The sequence below is a fragment of the Rhinoraja longicauda genome, chromosome 23 (assembly GCF_053455715.1).
Source record: "Rhinoraja longicauda isolate Sanriku21f chromosome 23, sRhiLon1.1, whole genome shotgun sequence".
NCBI lineage: Eukaryota > Metazoa > Chordata > Chondrichthyes > Rajiformes > Arhynchobatidae > Rhinoraja > Rhinoraja longicauda.
In genome coordinates, this window is record NC_135975.1 from 11,566,189 (window position 1) to 11,573,785 (window position 7,597).

Sequence of the window (7,597 nt, forward strand, 5' to 3'; positions counted from 1 at the left end):
CAGAAATGGTTACGCCTCATGACTTTTGTAAATGAGCATAATTAATAAAAGTAAATATTACTTCTTGCTTCCTGTTTGCAACTCAGCTACAATTGTTTGAAGTTCATCCCATTACTTCATTGGAGCTTTAACTATCCATAGATAGATAGCACACAAGAACGCTCACTGGATTAGAATAGGTTCCTCCGCTGGACACATCCTCACTGGACTGACGGCCCAATAACACAATAGTGCAGGACATCCAGCTCTCATTTTAATCAGGCTATTGCTTGCTAATAACAGACCTAATCCATTCTTCAGAGATATTAAATCTTACATAAAGTTGTCCATGACCTATATTGTAAATTATCTCAGAATATACAAAAATCCTACAAGAATGTGAATACAAGCCAGTAAGCATGGTGTCTGTATAGTCATGACTCAATTGGTGGTACTCTATTTTGAGTCAGAAATGACTAAATTCTCCTCCAAAGCTGGACATAGTAACCTAGTTGGACACTTCAGTGCTGTGCTGATGGAATTCTTCTGTTGGAATTCTTTGAGGAAGTAAATAGCAGGACAGACAGAGGAGAATCAGTGAGTGTCATTTACCTAGATTTTCAGAAAGCAATTGATAAGGTGCCACACGCGAGTCTACTAATGAAGATGAGAGCCCATGGTATCAAAGGGAAGATACCAGCATGTATAGTATATTGGCTGGATGGCAGAAGGCAAAGAGAGGCAATAAAGAGGGCTTTTTCCGGTTGGCTGCCAGTGACTAGCGAAGCTCCGCAGGGGTCAGTGCTGGGGCCAACTCTTCATGTTGTATCTCAATGATTTGGATGAGGGGATTGAAGGCTTTTTTCAAGTGGAAGGTCCTGAGATATGGAGAGATTTTTGACATGACAATCTAATATGCTACTTGGAGTGTGGCAAGGTGATGTGGTACTGCATATAACAGTTACATCCTACCACTCTATCCATTTACATTCTCAATAATATCAGATTCCCTACTCCTTACCTTCAATCCCATCCTGTTTTCTGCTCTATGCAACCTCAATTTCACTCCATTCTCTACCTCTTGTGGGATGACGCCAGGTTCGGCAGTGATCACACCGACACTCAGTGTAGGGTGAACCCTTTTTCATGTACAGTTATAAGGAAGTCCACGACCGCATGGGTGCTTACCAGGACACATCTGGCAATCTCGGGCTTGTCCCAGCAGCTCAGACCTAGTCTTCGAAGGAGGTGGCCTGGCAATCTCAGGCTTCTTCCTGCAGTTGAAGAAGAGGCGCAGCAGTCTCAGGTTTGGGCTTCAAGAGGCAGAGCAGGCGGTCTCTGTGTTATCCTGGTGGCTGTCTCTGCCTGCCTGCATGTGTGTGTGTGTGTGTGTGTGTGTATGCAGTCCCTCATTGTCCATGGACTGGAAGGGACAATGGCATCTCAGGCTTGCCCCAGCCATTCAGTCTTAACCTCAGTAGAGACACAGGCTTCTGTTTCTCCTGCACCTTCTTTCCTCTGGAGAGAATACCTGTGCATTATGGAGAGTAGGCTGACAAGGTTCAGGTGTCACACTCTTCTCTCAATCTCTTTCTCTACTCACATTCTCACATGAGCTCCATTCTCTTTCTCTAACACTTTCAATCCTATAACTTCCTCTATTTCTTACACATTTGATCTTCGCCTCATTCTCTACCTTTTACGTCCTTAATCCACCCTATTCCCTAATACTCTGAATCCTACAATATCCTTTATCTTTCATATTCTTTGACAACACTCTCTGACTGTTAAACCCTCATGCCAACCAAAACTTCCAAGCCTTTAAGTGGAGATAAAAATTGTTTTTAAAGGAATTTGGACATACAATATGTAATAAAATATCTCCCCAAATCTTTTCTAAATTTATTTCATTTATGCATACCCTCTGATTTAAGCTGAAGAATATCATTTGCCAGATTTAACAATTTTGCATGTATTGGCAGAAATATTATGGAAGTAATAAAAATGTATGTGATTATAATTTCTTACTTATGAATATGTTAATAATAGTAATTCCTGGAACCTATTCTCTCTGGTTAGATGTTTTTTTTTAAATTTTGCTTACAATTTACGATACCAACACTAATGTTACATTAATGTATTTACCCAAGTATCCAGCTAGGAATTATTTCCAGGTGATGAACAATTACATTTAATAGAATATTCAATAATGGAAAAATATTTAAATATTTTAAACATCTTGCTTCCATTTGTTTCTTTGCTACTGTTTTCTTTTTATTCCTCTCTTGCCCATTTTCTGCCTCATATTTGAATCGTTAAAACAACAGATATCATTTCCCTCAGTGCATCAGGATATTTCCATTAATATTAATAACTTTTACCAATTTTAAAATGTCTCTTTCTTCAGATTTTCTTTCGATTCTGTAAAATGAAAAAAAAAATCGTGGCAAAAATCAGACTACCAAATCAGCAGGGAATCAGAGAGAATGTCCATTTTTATTTCAAATATTGATAAAACCCCTGAAAGTGAGGAGTGTAACTTAAAAGTTAGATAAACAAAATAGCAGCGAATAACAACGAGCACAAATCTTGGACACTACAATAAAGGGCCTTCATCTGACTCTTACTTCACCCTGAAAAAGATTTTCGAGTTAAAATTAAAACTTAAGAACCATCATTTAGTCTTGACAAGATCATCCATCTGCCGCTGAGGTGAGAGTGCAATGATAATTGCTGAAAAACCTGGACAATTACATTGGAGACAGAGGAGAATGCAGATGCTCAAACTATCAGCAGAAACAATGTGTTGGAGTAACCTCACGGGTCAGGCAGCATCCATGGAGGGAATTGACAGATGACGTTTTGGATTGGGACCCTTCTTCAGGCTGATGGAATGGGGGGGGGAATAGAGCTGGAAAAGGGAGATAGTGGTAGGGCAGAGCTTGACAAATGATGAGTGGATCCAATTATGATTGCGCTCCTATGAAAGGTAACTTTAGGTAACTATAATACATTAAAGATGCTACATAAATACTGTTTTCAGGGGGCTTTAAATATGTAATAAGTGTGAATGCGTTACTTATCTTGTTCCATACTCAGCATTAAATGAAGGAAAGGCATTTTCTGCAATGTACAAGGACACACTGTTCACAAGAGAATGAAAGGTAAATGCAAATGCATCCAGCAGTACAGCTTTGAGAGCAAACTGCAAGCAATATGTTTGAGTCTGTAATATACTTTGGGAATTCAGAATTGTCTCAATTATACCTTCTGACACCTCTGACCTTGTGTACGTATTCAGCACCCCAAGCAATACTGGTGCATAGCTGAGATGTTTCCGGCTGAGATAGTTTTTTGCCCTTGATTTCATACTGCAGGAGTGTAATGGTTCAAAGTGGATTTTTGGTTTTTGGCAGTTAGCTGCATTTTTTAACTACTACAGGGTGTTGGTTCACCTTGCATGACATTAAAACTTCCCAGAGTGTTTTACAACTTATTCAGTGTATTAGAAGTGTAGGCATTGCTGTACCATAGGGAAACATTGCAGCTGACACAAGATCCAACAAACTGCAAGGAGTTAAAGAGAGGGAGGGAGGGAGGGAGGGTGCTGTACCATAGGGAAACATTGCAGCTGACACAAGATCCAACAAACTGCAAGGGGAGGGAGGGAGGGAGGGAGGGAGGGAGGGAGGGAGGGAGGGAGGGAGGGAGGGAGGGAGGGAGGGAGGGAGGGAGGGAGGGAGGGAGGGAGGGAGGGAGGGAGGGAGGGAGGGAGGGAGGGAGGGAGGGAGGGAGGGAGGGAGGGAGGGAGGGAGGGAGGGAGGGAGGGAGGGAGGGAGGGAGGGAGGGAGGGAGGGAGGGAGGGAGGGAGGGAGGGAGGGAGGGAGGGAGGGAGGGAGGGAGGGAGGGAGGGAGGGAGGGAGGGAGGGAGGGAGGGAGGGAGGGAGGGAGGGAGGGAGGCTGTAATATTGAGCAGAACAAGTGCTGGAGGAATTCAGTGGGCCAGGCAGCATTTATGGAGAGATTAGAAAGATAATGTTTTGGCTCAGGACCCATCTTCGGACTGATTCAGAGGGATATACCCAAGAGTATGGTGACCAGAACATCACACAATTTCTCAGGTGGAGTCTCACCAATGACCTATACAACTTTAACATTACGTTCCAACTGTTATACTCAGTGCGCTATCGAAGGAAGGCAAGCATGCTACATGCCCTTTTCACAACTTCATCTACCTCAGCTGCCACTTTCAGGTAACTATGTATTGTACCCCAAGGTCTCTCTGTTCTACAACACTCTCCAGGGCATTGTTCATAGGTTCATAAGTGATATATGTGTATACACACAAGCACACACATAAAAAACATAGCAGGGTATGAATTATGATGGGTAGCATTTCAACTGGAATCCACTTGGAATGTTTGAGCTGGAGATATTTGTTTAGGAAAGAAATATGGTTATGAAAGCTAGTTTTCCACAGACACTGCCTAAGCTGCTGAGATATCTTAAATTCTCTTATTTTAGATTTCCAGCCTCCAGTATATGTGGTGTTTTGCTTTTTGATGCCACTTTTACCTATATATTTTGTACTCACAAATATCTCACAGGTTCACCAAACCACACAAGTCACCAAGTTTCCTTAATTATCTAGTTTTCCTCGAAGTTTATTTTTTTAAATATAAACACAGCAAAGGCTTGAAGCTTGCAGTATATAACCTCACTCATCAGATTTTTATTATTTGCTGGATTTCTTCTGACTTTTTTTTCTAAAATTTGAAACTTGGGCAAGAATTTGAGGCCTAAAGTATATTTGATCATAAGGAAGGCCAACCCCACAACAGGGCATATCAGGGCATCAATGATGTGAGTTGCAGAGGAGTGTAAGAAAATAACTGCAGATGCTGGTACAAATCAAAGGTATTTATTCACAAAATGCTGGAGTAACTCAGCAGGTCAGGCAGCATCTCGGGAGAGAAGGAATGGGTGATGCTTCGGGTCGAGACCCTTCCTGCTTCGGGTCGAGACCCTTCCTCAGAGTCTGAGGAAGGGTCTCGACCCGAAGCATCACCCATTCCTTCTCTCCCGAGATGCTGCCTGACCTGCTGAGTTACTCCAGCATTTTGTGAATAAATACCTTTGAGTTGCAGAGGAGGTGAGGCACATCAACTCATAGTGTTCACGATTCCCAAAGCTGGGCTTTAGGAGGCTGCAGACGATCTTGTTAAAAGATTGAAGGGACTATACTTTTCATTTAGGAATCAGGAAGGTGATTTGATGCTACCCCGTTACTCTGCACATTCCACTTCCTGTGTCACAGCCATTCAAAAACTCCTCACAACAATTTGACATAGAAAAGCCAGAAATGAGTCAGTCCGTTGAGGTGGCATGTTCGTACACAGGTCACCAAACATTGAAAGGGCAGTAAATAATTGATAACTTACAGGTTTGTCCTTCAGACCAAACGCAGGAATTAGATTTTGCAATCATTTACACTGAGAATCCATTTCTTGCTTCAGTGCCAACAGCAATGCCAGCGAGACAAAACTCGTTTAATTTAACTAGTGTATATCCTCAGGCTGTGTGATAACTCCCTTGCAGTAAGTGGTGTTTCATGTTTGTGAACACTCAATGGAGCCTCCTTGTCTATCCAACTTTAAGGTGCTTCCTGAAACCAACCTCTCTCACCCATTTTTAATTCACTCTGAATGACACTTCATGTGACCTGAAATCCAAACTTAATGCTTATATCACAAGATTTAGGCTAGTTTGTATTTCACCTCCGAATGTTTCCTTCCATTAAAAGACTGTATAAATAGCAGTCTTATTTCATTGCAATATGTAACATTTCATTCGGCAATACAGAATGAGTTTTTCTCTGTATCATGCCTTACTGGGCTAGGATTATTTGATGAGAAAGTTTCTAACTATCTTTTATCTGCCCGATGATTGACAGGAGAATATAGAGCAAGCTTTACGCAATATCAAATCAATGCTGCGCCAGTCCACATTTCCATGCTCCATATTTCCTTCTGCCTGAGAAGGAGACCATTTTAGTTCATCAGTCCATGGCGGTTCTCAGAGTAATTGAATTTCCTGCCATTTTCCTATTTAGCCTACTGTCCACCACATTCCCATGAATTCTCCCGAGATTCTACCACTTGCCCTCTTGCCGTAGGTATAGTGCAACAGCCAATTAACCTTGCTGCCTGCATGTCTTTGGGATATGGAAGGAAACAGAGCGCATGGGGGGAAACCCATGAAATCACATGGAGAACATGCAAACTCCACACAGACTGCACCAGAGGTCAAGTTTGAACCAAGGTCACTGGAGCTGTGAGGCAGCAGTTCTGTTTCAGGCAAGTTTGATGGGAGAGTGTAGAAGATGGTTTATTCTGCATTTAACCTGTAGTGTGTTTGTCTTTGTAGTAGTTGCTCTTCAATAAGAGCCGAAATCCAAATATGTCTACATGGATTTTAGTAAGCCATTTGATAAAGACCCTTACGGTAGGCTGACCAGAAGGTTAAGATGCATGGGATCCACAGTGACTTGGTGGTTTGGATTGTGAACAGGCTTATCCTTAGAGGGTAGAGCGTAGTGGTGAAAGGGTGGTATTCTGGCTGGAGGTCTGTGACCAGCAGTGATCTGCATGGATCTGAGCTGGAACCTCTGTTTTGTGCGATATGCATACAAATGGCTTACACAAAAATGTAAATGGGTTTATTAGCTGGTATGCAGATGACACAAGATGTAGATGGTGAAGAAGGCTATCAAAGGATACATCAGGATATGGAACATTTGCAGAGATGGGCATAGAAATGGCAGATGGAGTTTAATCTAAGTTAGTGTGAGGGGTTGCACTTGGGAGGATGAATGAAAGGGGAAAGTATACAGTTAATGGCAAGACCCTTAACAACATTGATGTACAAAGGGATCTTAGGGCATGTCCATCGCTCCTTGAAATTGGTAACACGTAGATGGAGTGGTAAAGAAGGCATATGGTACGCTTGTCATCATGAATCGACACATTGAGTATAAGAGTTAGGAAGTCATGATGCAGCTTTAGACTTTGGTTAGATCGCATTTAGAGTATTGTCTGTAATTCTGGCTGCTCCAATACAGAAAGAATGTGAAAGTATTGGAGAGGGTGCAGAAGAGGTTTACCTGGTTGCTACCTGGATCAAACCGTATGACCTATAAGGGGAGGTTGGATAAACATGGATTGTTTTCTCTGGTGTGTCAGAGGCTGAGGGTGTTAAATCAAATTCTTTACCTTCAGTCTGAATAATCACACGTGATACTGGATTAGCACATCAGATTTATTCCACCATGGGGTTGTTCCCGAGAAGATCTCCAGACACAACACTAGTGTCTGAAGAGACTGCAACTCAGGGGAGGGGAAGAACAACTTCTCCACCATTGTTTAAACCCTCATCCACGCCTTCATCACCTCCCGTCTGGACTACTGCAACAGCCTCCTCTATGGCTCACCCTCAAAAATCATCAAGGGGAGAACTGCTAAAAGTCTCTAAAATAATGAGAGGCATAGAGAGGGTAGATAGTCAGAACCTTTTCCCCAGGATGGAAATATCAAATACTAAAGGGCACAGCTTTAAGGTG